At 41.9% G+C, this 12,769-nt stretch overlaps 1 protein-coding gene and 1 long non-coding RNA gene across 5 annotated transcripts in view; one reads left to right on the forward strand and one right to left on the reverse strand.

Annotated features, from left to right (window-relative positions):
- SHROOM3 (shroom family member 3) overlaps positions 1–12,769 on the forward strand; it is a 349,831-nt gene that overhangs the window by 154,648 nt on the left and 182,414 nt on the right. The gene's annotated exons all lie outside the window — the stretch shown is intronic.
- Positions 1,476–2,796, reverse strand: LOC134761286 (uncharacterized). The gene is made up of 2 exons (XR_010139731.1): positions 2,649–2,796; positions 1,476–2,367 (listed from the first exon to the last, which is right to left on the reverse strand). It is a non-coding gene; the product is annotated as an uncharacterized LOC134761286 (long non-coding RNA).

A 12,769-nucleotide genomic window follows, 5' to 3' on the forward strand; every position in this document is an offset into this window, starting at 1 on the left:
AGGTCATTCAAAATCTGTGTTAATCATCCTCAAGTGTGTTTTTTTCTTCCAATGATTACACCCAGTTGGAGTTTTCCTTTTTTTCAGCAGTTAGCTAAAGTGTCTTTATAAAAACATTTTCCTATAATAAGATAACACATTAGTAATGTTTAATATAAACATAAAAATTACTGCTTTGATGAATAAAAGCACCAGAAATGGCATTACCCATCAGATGAAATATGATCATCACACAAGTCTATAGCAATCACTTAAAAATATAATGTATATGCAAGTGATTTTAAAATATGGATCCATAGGTAGGTAGAGACAAAGTGAATTTATAAATGTTGAAGGAGTTAAAGAGAAATGAACATTGGAAAGCTAAATAGATATTGAACATTTTTATATTTCAAAAATCTACCTTCACTTATGAATTACAACCTAGAGAATATATAAATCAAAGGTAATTTCCTGAGTTAAGTATAAGTCATTTTTTGTATGGAGAGGGATAAATACCCTAATCTTATTCCCTAATCTTAGCCCTAATCATTGTCTTCCGTAAAAACCCCAGTATCCTAAAAAGGTACAGAAAGGAAGAGGAGAGAGCTGGTTGAAAAACTTCTTAACAATACTTAAAAAGTAAACAAAGTCACAAACCCCACGTTTCATATTAAGAGTGTAGAAAGCTCTTGTTCATATCTGCAGAGTACCAGGGCACTCCAAATATGTAATTTAACACATTCATTAATAACTATGATAAATAGATATTTTATTCCAAGAACAATATCATTAGAGAGTTAGGTTGGAGGGCAAGGGGATTAAGTATCTTAAGTTTATTGTTTCTCGAGTGACCATTTTTAAAAGCCTCCTTCCAGGAACTGTGGAATGCCTGCCAGACTCCCTGACTGCTGTCTGTTGAGGGTCCCTACTGGTGCTGTGGACAGCACAACACACAATGGGGCACAAGAAAGCCACGCAGCCTCCCCCTCCTAGACACACACTGTGCACCCCCTTGGCTCTGCTTGGAAGGTTCAGCTCTGCAGATGGAAGGTTGCAAACATCAGACACCTTCCTCTCTGTTTCTGTCTCTCTCCCCTTCTTCTCCCCACAGTGTCCAGTCCAGCCTTGGCCCCTGACTTTTCCTGGCGCTGGGGAGGCCTGTAGGTTTAGAAGCTGAACAGCTGGGTGAAGACCTCCCTTAGCTCAATGTGCTCTGGCCATAGGGAGCAGACAAGCAAGCTGAGTTTGGGTAGCCCTAGACACATGGAAAAACAAACAGCTTCCTCACCTCCACCCCTCCATAGATGACTTCATTAAAATGTCGCTGGTTAATAGGGAAAAGGTAGCACTCCTTGTTAGGCCAAACCCCTAAAAGGCATGTTTTTTAGAAAACAAAAAATAAACAAAAAAATCCCCAGCAGTCTTAATGATCACATTTTGGTGACAGGTGGGAATGTATACTTTCATACAAATGGATGATTTTGGAAGACATGAACCTAAGCTGTCTCAAACCATTTTGCTTCTTAGTTGGACTGACTGGTTTAAAAAATGAAACCCAAATGATAGCCACAGAGCGGTATGGGTGGCATATCATCTGATCCCATTGAGATAAAAGCTCTCAACAAACTTATGTGAACCAAAACGGATAGAATGAGTGATGTTCCACAAGTGACCAAGAGACTCCTAGCCGGGTGCGGTGGCTCACGCCTGTAATCCCAGCACTTTGGGAGGCCAAGGTGGGCAGATCACCTGAGGTCGGGAGTTTGAGACCAGCCTGACCAACATGGAGAAACCCTGTCTCTACTAAAAATACAAAATTAGCCAGGTGTGGTGGCTCATGCCTGTAATCCCAGCTACTTGGGAGGCTAAGGCAGGAGAATCGCTTGAACCCAGAAGGAGGAGGTTGCAGTGAGCTGAGATTGTGCTATTGCACTCCAGCCTGGTGATAAGAGTAAAACTCCGTCTCAAAAAAAAAAAGAGACTCCTGGCATCAGTCACTGAAGGAGGACTTTGCTTCTGCACTGGAAGCCTGGCTTTAAAGCAAAAACTCTGGTGTTGGAATGTAAATTAGCCCCACCCTGGGAAGCTATGGCTGCTCAGAAACACTTGGTTTTTTCCAAGTACCAAAGCTCCCTAGTAAGCAGTAGAGCTACCAGTAGACTCCGCCCACTAAAACCTGTGTTCCGCATTGCCCATCAGCCCTCCAGGGGCGGGGGTCCCAGCAATCAGCCTCTGAAGGGAATCTCCAAGTTCTTCCCTTATCTTTACTCTCACAGCAGTGGAGGCACAGTCTCAGTGACCTGATATTTATGCATTAATTTCTCAGTTGTTTATTAATCGTGGATCACTAGTTCTTCCATCTGAGGTAGGTCATATATCATTATCCTAGTGTGGAAGAGAGAGAGAAAAAGAATGAAATGGAAGAATTTGTCCGACACTACCAAGAAGTTAGTGAGAAATTAGAACCTCAAATACCATGCGGTTCTCCTTCCCTTTTTGTCTTTCTGTCAAAAGGGAAATCAGGGATCTTTAAACCTTTCCCTGAGCAGTTCTCTCCGGGCACTAAAATGCTTCAGGCCAAAAATATGCTGGTTCTCTTAACTGGATCACTCTGTGACTGAAAGAGAGAGCATTAAAACAATCAAATGAATTGGATGTGTGCTCACCTGAACAACTCAAAACCCCAGCGGGTTGCTGGTAAAGTTTTCCTGAAGCCTAAATTGAGGACAGCACCCTCTCTTCTCTGGCTTTTTCCTGGAAAGACCTGATCATTTAGTTTATAACAAATTTCAACCCTGGCCCCTTGACCAGGGAGGCCAGTTGCGGGTGAGCCGTCTGAAGGTGGCTGGCCTGTATTGCCTCCGAAGGTATTTCAGGAATGTTAATGGTATGCCTGAGTGGAGGCCTCAGAGCTCCGAGCTCAGGCCTGAGAACTGTTCTTGTGGCCATCTGTTGTGGCCCAGGAAGTCTCATAGCAACAGCTTCTCAAGAATGGTGCTTTTTTTTTTTTTTTTTAAATTAAAATTAACTCACACAAAACCAAAAAACTGCTCCACTGCTCAAGAAGAATCAGGACAGCATTCAGATTTTTTCTACAGAGTGATGAGCTTTTAAGGAAGAAAAGCCCCCGCATCCTTCATTCCTGTTCTTTAAATGAGCAATTTGTACTTGGTGTTGAGGTCTTAATTTTTTTTTTTCTCCCCCGGGGTAGAATTCTTTTTTTGGAAAAGAATGGAGGTGAAAACAAGTTTCCAAGGCTGTGGAGAAAATACTCAGCAAAAATATGGTTAAGAAAAAAGTGGTCAGTTTTTTTGAGATTTTCTTGGTATTTGCTGCTCTTAGCGATCCTGTCAGCAGCTGCATTTTTTCCCCCTCTGTAATAATGTGAGCTTTATACGCCTGGCTATTTAGTTAGTGAAATGAACTTGAGACAAAGACACTAATTTTACTATGATGATGTATGCCCTCCGGTATGAATCTCTTGAATCTGTGCAACAGCTGACCTCAGAAAAAGAAGTAGGGAAAGTAATAATTGTAGTTCTATATTTTTTCATTGATGAGACATTAAATTAGTCATTTACAAAAACTGAGGTTTTTCCTCAGGATAGAAGACACTGTAAAATGATAAATACATGAAGCCTGGGCAGGCATGCCAGACAGAGACAAAAGAATTCTATTCTGTTCCACATTGTACCCCTTACCAGGCTATTTCAAGAAGGCACACGGCCTGTCAGAGCACAGTGCCTCATCTGCAAATCAGATTCCTGCATTGTTAAGGAGGTTAAATATAATCACCTAAAAGGAACTTGGGAAAAGATCCTTGAATCTGAATGGCGTCTATAAAGAAGTATTATACACTGTCATTCTTGCTGTGGCACAACCCTGGGAAAACATTTTCATGAGAACTTTTAGATCTCCTTCACTTTTTAGTTTGGCACATTTCCCTCAAGTTTTGTGACATGAAATTTCCCAGAAGAGTCGCAAAATATTCCAAGTGATTTTTGACTATTATTACATAATTCCTGAATATGCAACACACTTGGAATACTTCTTTATATTCTTGATTGGTAGTGTGTATTGCTACTTATGTATTATTCAGATGTAATACATTGCCCTTAGTAATGGCACCAACCTCTACTTACATGTTATTTAGATCTGTTACATTGCCCTTAGTAATGGTGCCAACCTACCCGGAAAGGGATATGTACTTCAAGTTTTGTTTCTGAAACACAGGTTCCTAATGACGTTTTTCTTCCTATAAAGCCCTGACTCATACCCTCTTTGTGCATATTGCCTCCCATATAAAATATAACCACGACACATTTATGAAGTGCCTACCATGTATCAGCTGGGTTTCTAGGTACCGAGTTTGGAGCTGTCAGCAAAAGTAGACAAAAATTCTGGCACACATTCTAGTCAAGTGACACAGGTAACAAGTCAGATAACACAAAAATAAGTCCATTGTATTATAGGCTAGAAAATGATAACTGTCATGGAAAACACATAAAGCAGAGAAGTACATCATATAATGGCAGAGAGGGTATTGCAGTTTTCTAGGGGGTGGTGGAAGGACCTGCTAAGAAGATGATATTTAAAAGAAAACTTGAAAGAGGGGAGAAAATGAGCCTTGAAGGTTACCTAGGGAGCATTGCTGACAGAGAGAAGAGCATATGCAAAGGCCCTGGGGCAAACGTGTTTGGGAAAATGCTGGGAGGCCAGTGTGGGTGGAGCAGAATGTGGCGGGGCAGAGAGACAGTGGGTCACTGGGAGGCAGTTAGCTTTTACTCTGAAAAAATCCTAGAAGAACTTGCTTCACAGAGCAGTTGTGAGCATTAAATGAAATAATTTGTGTAAAGCCTTCTATAGAGTGCCTAGCACACAGAAAATCTTCTGTACTTGTTAGCTGTCATCCATTTGCTTATTATTACCACTACGTAGTCTAGGATTTAAGGATGGAATGATGTGAGCACACAGCACAGAGCTTTGTTCTGATCAAAGTTAATTGTTTCTTATGAGAATTAAACTCCCAACCTTGGCCTCTTAAATATTAAATTCTATCAGCTAAGAAGGTTCCAAGTCTATATCGTCACACATACAGAGAAAAAACGCTTGCTTTTAAAAAACTGGCCCTGATTAAGCTAAATCATTGTTTCCATTTTGAAAGAACCAAGTCCATGCTCTCTAGGGACAGGTGTATTTTGAGACATTTGGTTCCAATTTCAGCTACAAAAGTCTTGTTGAATTCCATTGAATTCTCATGATCTCACAATGTACTCATGTTTGAGTTTTGATATCAATTCCCTTTTCTAGGCGGCAGGATTCAAGGTAGGGAGGAGCATATTGCAGATATAATGAAAATAAGGAGTCAATGTGCTTTTCTTCTCCCCAGACTCCAGAAACTAGATTACCTTTCAAGGCACTTCAGGGACCCTTTCTCAAAATGATCTTCCTGGACACCCCTTTGAATGTCTAGATTATGTTGATCTCCTTCTTTGAACCTGAGGGACTCAGGTCATAACTTATGTTGAGTGATGACTAGCTCAGGAAATTAGAACAAGACAGGGAATCCTTTTCTCCAAGCATATGAAGACCATCATTTAGAGTCAGGGATATCCTTGCTCCAGAACCACCATAAGTGATTTGGGAGCAACAAAAGGAATTATTGATGATAACTAGAGATGCTCAATGAATGAAAAGATCTGTCTAAAAATGTGCACCTTCATCATTGGAAATGCTTCAGGAGAGGCTGATTAATCAATAGTCAGAGGGGTTTGAGTTTATCCACATTACATACCAAAAGAACCCCTTTGGGGTTAAGAAATAACCCCTAGAGGATTTGGGACCCTACCAGAGATCATGTAATTAATGACCCAGAAAGGTACCATGTTTTTACCTCTTCAACCCAAAGACAGTAAAGAACACAGATGATATAATTTAATATAAATCTGAAAGAATGATAAAACCACCCATGATGACTGGCCCTGTTATTTATTTAGTTGGTCAAGTTCTAATCTTTTGGCTTCATGAGTTCCACTATTTTTGATGACATGTGTTGTATATTTTTAGTTGTAGATCAGTAACCTTTATGGCATTCCTCTTATTACTAAGCAATATAAACTCTTTTTAAAAATTTGGGTGAGAGCTTGACTTCTAAGATCCCTTCCAAATTTGTGCTTCTGCTTCATCCTTCCAAGATCTGCTTATTAAAAACCAAATTCTTCAGGAAAAGTCACCTTAAATTCTCTTTAACTGACGCCTTAGTTTAGGAATTCTGAGAGCCAGAAGCAACTGATTGTAGAAGCCCTATTTCACTTAGGGGCAGTGGCTAGGGGAGTCATCTTCCTGCAGTGTCACCCTGGTCCTGGTGCCCAGAACCCCAGTTCCCAACACTGATGATGCTGTGTTCCTGTTTGCAGTTTCCAATGTTGTCACATCGCTACTTCTGGCTGCCAGGTTGCTCAGTTATGATCAGTGGGCAGAGTGGACTGGAGCTCTTTTTTCTTTTGGAAAAACATTTCTGTAGTACTTATTACATTCTCAGTGATTTGCAAAAATGCTATCTCTGTTAACCCAATGACAGAGCTACAGTTTTTGTTCCCATTTAACAGATTAAACAATTGAGATACAGGGAACTAATCCAAAGTCACACAGTGACAGGGACTTGAACCCAGGTCATCTGTCAACAGAGTCTGTGCTCTTAGCTGCTACATTGGATTTCTCATCTACAAAATGTCTAATCTTATGTGCTCTTTTTATTTGTTGTAGCTCTCCTGTTGATTTAGAGGGAAAACTGATATGGCATATTATTACACTTTATTGCCCTCTGTGAGGGCAGAGAACATAACCTATTGATACTAGTGCCTAGTGTAGCGCCTGGTGCATGCAGATACTCAAATATTTGTTGACTGAGTGAGGGAGTGAGGGTGTGACATGAGTAAACAATAGTAAGGCCATAGAAATGCCATCCTAGTCTCAACAGTAACAGAGATGTATGTAATCGCAGAATGTCACTTACATAAAAACTTTAACTTTGAAAAGTTAAAAAACATAAAATTAGAGGTGAGGACATCATGGGACAATTACAGTGTTTGAACCAGTGTCAACAATTTCATCCCTTGTTAGGTACTCATTCATAGTTTAATTAATAAGTCACATTGCATTGGAAGTGTAGCTCCAAAAGACCCTGATGTCAGACTAACACCTGCTATGTGACAATTGGGGAGGGAACAGGGAACCATTGGAACGCCATGAATTCCACTAAATCAGGGCTTTACTGTGTGATCTGGATTTGGTGCATTTAACAAATGGACATTGAGACTCACAGATTTGTTATGGAGTAGAGAAAGGAAGCCTGAATCTTGACAATGCCAGTGTCTAAGGGAACATTTGGGTGCATTGAACATAAACCCACTAAGACCAACTCAAATAAAAAGAGAGGAAGATATCAAGATATGAAGGAAGCTTGTGAAATCCAACTATAGGAAGCCAAGAACACCTCAACGTTAACCTAGTGGTGAAAAGCTCTTAGAGTCAGAAGGCCTGCATGTGAGTTCCAACCTTGGCATTGCTGAATTTGTGACCTTGGATAAGTTACCTAATATTTCTGAACCTCATTTACTTGTCTAAAAAGAGGAAATAATCAAAGTTTCTACCTTGTTGTGTTGTTGTGTAGTTTCAGTGAGATAATACATATAAAGCACCTGGAACACTGCCTGACACGTAACAGGAACTCAGTAACCATTAACTCTTATTATTATTTAGAAAGTAGGCACCTTTTCACTTTCTTTTTGGATTGCATAGTTGTTCATTTCAGCTGACTTTGAACATCAGTTCCATTGCTCTGTCTGCAGACAGGCTTTCTGAAAGACATGGTGCCAGGGTTAATTTAATGGCATAGTAATGTCATCAAAGCTCCAGGTTTGTCTGTGTTTTCATTCTGCCACCCTTAGCATGATGATTTTCTTCTTTACGTTTGTTGCTCATGGTTGCAAGGTGTTTGCTGCAGCTCCAGGCATCACGTCCTCACAGAGTTTTGTCCAAACAAGGGAAGGAGTTCTAGTTTTGTGTATTTCATCAAGAATGAGAGATACTTTTTCAAAAATCCTCCTGCAAACTCTCTTTTTTTAGGAGTCAGATCTCATTAGTTAGGCTTATGTCCTATATCCTTGCCTACACTAGTAACTGGCAGGGAGTCAGATTACTATGAATAGTATAGACCAGGCATGGTTAATCCCTTAGGGTGATGAAGGAGCTGCCTTTCTGAGCACATCATTATCTGATGCTGCAATGGAATCAAAATTATACTTGTGGAGTAAAACAGGGGACAGTAACCATTGAGTAAACAATTATGAGGGCCTGTTTTAGATAAGCAAGTGTCTAAGCCAGGCAAATCAGAGTGTTTCTTTGGAATTTTATCTTTCTGTACGTGGAGTCTAAGAGGAGGCAGAACTCTTGCAGTTGTTAATCTGGGATAAGATAAACCTGACGTTCTCTGCTCTGTGGTTGTTTTCTGTGTACTTTACCCCCGCATGCACACACACTGAATCCTATTGCAAAGATAAAAGTGAGGTCTTTTTTTTCACCTTGCTCTCTCTGTCTATATACTGTCATGTACCCCATAATAATTTGGGTCAATGACGGACCCCATGCATGACAGTGGTTCCATAAACTGATAATGGAGCATACACAGAAGTGATATACAGTACTTGATATTATCCCTGCAGATCAAGTAGGGGAAATGTTTGATATTCAGTAATGTGCTGGGACATTTTCATATGAAAAAATAGAGAGCCAGGTGTGGTGGCTTGTGCCTATGATCCCAGCTACTTGGGAGTTAGAGGCAAGAGGATGGCTTGAGCCTGGGAGGTAGAGGCTACAGTGAACTGTGATCACACCACTGTACTCCAGCCTGGGCAACAGAGCAAGACCCTGTCTCTAAAAAGAAAAGCAAAAGATGTTGTGTATAACATTTAGGTTTGTGTAAATACTGTCTATGATGTTTGTATGATAAAATTGCCTAATTAGGCATTTCTTGTCACATATCCCCATCATTCAGCAATGCATGACTGTCTAGATGTATAGGTAGATAGGCACAGAGAAACACACACACACACACACACACACACGCACACACACACTCCAACGGATGCTGCCTCTCCCAAGGAAGAACCTGACAATAATTTCCAGTTCCTGAGGCCATCTCCATCCCTGGCCTTCCCAAGAAATTCCCATTTTTGCTTGATTTTCTCTGTGGGTTCAGTGTCACTGTGTCATTTGCAACAACAATAACAAAATCCCATCAGAAGCATTCTCCTAAGCTTCTGGGATTCTGTCCCCCACATCTACTAGTGTGTGGCCCTGGCTCACCCCAGAGCCATCACTGGGCTCTACCCCATGTGCCCCACAGCTCTAGAGCCTTATCACCTGATACACTCAGTCTCGCCCCAGCACCAGGTCGCACCAGCTGCAATATGAACAGCTCTGCCTATAGCTGAGGAAGAGCTGGTCTAGCCTCACCCCTTCAACTGGGGCTTGATCAGGACCTGTTCTCCTAGAATAGACGGCAAAGGACAGACAGTAACCTCTGTCTCTCATAAAAGGGTGTAATATCTGCCAAGTCTTTCCTAAAGAGACTCAGCAAAAGAGACCACCCTACTGACAAGTACATGTTTCATAAATAAAATGACTTTATTTCAGATATACAAGTGTCTTTGACAGGGAGTTTAAATCTGGTGGCTGTATTCCTGTTGGCCTGACTTAAATAGGAGAAGAGAATTGTGGATTCCTATCAGCGGGAAATTAGTAAAGGATTCGAGGAGCGAGTGACTAGGAGAGTAGAGTGAAGTCATAGACAAAATCAGTGTGGCCATCGGGGCAGGCCAATTGGACTAATGAGAAAAATCCCTTGGAAGGTGGAAATATGAGACATTGAGAGTGTCATTCAGGAAGTATGGATAGATCTTTTTTTAATGTTTATTTTTACTATTTTGTTATGAAAGTGGTGTAAACATTTGTGAAAGTAGAGAGTCCCACAAATTCCCATGCACCCACCCTCCAGCTGGATGGCTCTTGTTAAGTAGAACAAGACAGGGAGGAGGAGAAGATGAAAGAAAGGAGCAGGATCCAGTGAAGGACAAAATGTTCAGTGACAGATCTATTAGTGAACTTGTAAAGAGGGGACAGAAAGCTGAAATCCAAGATGTTTATTCTTCTTAATCATAGGTTAATGAAATAATTGCTAAATGAGATCTGGCTTCTAGCAATTTGAGTAGGGATTATGTAACTTGAGGAAGCAGATCCCGTGGTGTAATCTCCAGATTGCTGGGTGTGGGGGAACCAAAAGGCCCCCATCTAACGCGGTGACAAGGCTAACACAGCAAGAGTTGCGTTTGTTTGTTTGGCATTTAGCAACTGTTTGCATACAATCTCCGAGGCACTGTGCTAGGCTGTGAGCATGGAAATCTGAAGGACCAGGTTCTTGCTTTCAGAGAATGCAGCATCTACTGGTGAAAGTAGATGAGAAAAATCTATGATTTTTTTTTTTTTTTTTGAGACGGAGTCTCGCTCTGTTGCCCAGGCTGGCGTGCAGTGGCACGATCTCGGCTCACTGCAAGCTCTGCCTCCTGGGTTCATGCCATTCTCCTGCCTCAGCCTCCCGAGTAGCTGGGACTACAGGCGCCCGCCACCACGCCCGGCTAATTTTTTGTATTTTTAGTAGAGACGGGGTTTCACCGTGTTAGCCAATCTCCTGACCTCGTGATCAGCCTGCCTCGGCCTCCCAAAGTGCTGGGATTACAAGCGTAAGCCACCGCGCCCGGCTGAAAAATCTATGATTATAACAGTCATGCTATGATGAAGCTTTTCTGGTAGCATAGAAAAGATGAAAGCTTCTTGTAGGAGGATGATTGTCTTGATCTTTGGAAAGATGAATAGGTGTTTGGTAGATGGATTTAGTGAGTGAAGACATTCTAGCTAGACAAAGTAGCTTACACAAAGGCAGAGAGGTACTCAAAGAGAACCTTAAGTCAGGGCTGCAGGGCTGCTAGACAAAGTAGCTTACACAAAGGCAGAGAGGTACTCAAAGAGAACCTTAAGTCAGGGCTGCAGGGCTGATGGCACACTTGTGACCTGCTACAAGACAAGGTGGAGATGGGGTAGGGGTGGCCAGGAAGTGGGGAGCAGGGGCTAAAATTCAGCCTGTGCTTCGCCCCCTGGTGCAGCTGTATCCACCTGGAGGAGGTGTCTTTTTCTGGTTTGACAAGGGGCCACATGGGCAGGGGGTAGCTCTGTCTGAATGTATTTAGTATTCTTTGACTAAAGAGTGTATGTGAGGATGCTCATGAGTTTGAACAGAACCCAGAAAGGTGATGGGACATGAATAAATAATTAAAAGGCAGAGTAGTGACAAAATCAGACTTGTGCTTACGAAAGACCATTCTGGCTGCATTTTGGGAGGTGGTTTTCAAGATGTTAAGTCTGAAGGGAAAGAAACTAGTGAGAAAAGGCTGGTCCAGGTGAAAAATAATGGGGGCCTGAATGACAGCTGTGGGAGGGGAAGGAAAGGAAGTGGTGCATTGAATATCCAGAAGGTACAGCAGGTAGACTTGGTGATGAGCTGGCTGCTTGGGTGCAGGGGTGCAAGGCGAGGAGGATGACTCCTAGGGTTTTAGCTTTAGCAGCTCAGTGGGGAATTATCACACCCCTGTGAAGATCAATAAACCCCAGAACTTTGCCATAGTGTGTGCTGAGGTGTTACCTGTTCAATAATAACAATAAAAGCGTTCTTTATATGATCATGCTGGTTAAAGATTAAAGGGAGGGCTTCAGTAGTAGCTTCTGAGACAGAGGAAAAACACCTTGATCCTGAGTTGTGTCTCTTCAGAGAATGAGCAATTGATATGAAAGGAAACTGTAGGATCTTTTGCGTTGTGATCCCATTCAAGCACAGCAAAATCACCTGTAGTGGATAATCTGCCCATTCAAGATAGGTCAGAGAGTAATGCCCAGCTGCAGAAAGCTAGTTCATCTCCTTTATTCTTTCTTTCAAGATGAAAATAATATAAATCTAGGGTATCTTAAACCCTTTCTCATTGTTTTTGGAGAAAGCAGTTTTTCGTTTTGTTTCTGATGGTGGACATGGCAGCAGCATTCTTTCTGTCTCCCTGTGCTTATCATGACAGTGTCCTAGCATAGGCTTTGAAGTTGAATAGTCCTGGGTTTGAATTCCTAGTTCATCACCATCTGTCACTTTGGGCAGAATACTTATCTCTGTGAGCCTCATCTGTAAAATGTAGGGAAATACAGTTTCCTCATGGAGCTGTTATGAGGGTTAAGGGACAAGGAAAGTGGAGTGCTTGGCATAGGACCTGCAGGCCACATGCTGGTCACAAGTGGTGGCTGTGGAAGTGGGCTTTGTTGGTGCTACTGTACTTGTTATTAATGCCAGTGTGCAGATACCAAGAAAAGATATGACACCTGGAATCCCAGCACTTTGGGAGGCCGAGGTGGGAGGATTGCTTGAGCCCAGGACAACATAGTGGACCCTATCTCTACAAAAACATTTTTCTTTTTAAATTAGCCAGGTGTGGTGGCACAAGCCTGTTAGTCCCAGCTACTCAGGAGGCTGAGGTGGGAAGATGGCTTGAGCCCAGGAGGTCAAGGCTGCAGTGAGCCGTGGTTGTGCCACTGTACTCCAGCCTGGGTGACAGAGTGAGAACGTGTCTCAAAACAAAAACAAAAACAAAAACAAAAACCGACTTGCTTTTGCAGCCTTTGATTATTCCTTGGG

Source organism: Pongo abelii, chromosome 3 (genome assembly GCF_028885655.2).
Source record: "Pongo abelii isolate AG06213 chromosome 3, NHGRI_mPonAbe1-v2.0_pri, whole genome shotgun sequence".
NCBI lineage: Eukaryota > Metazoa > Chordata > Mammalia > Primates > Hominidae > Pongo > Pongo abelii.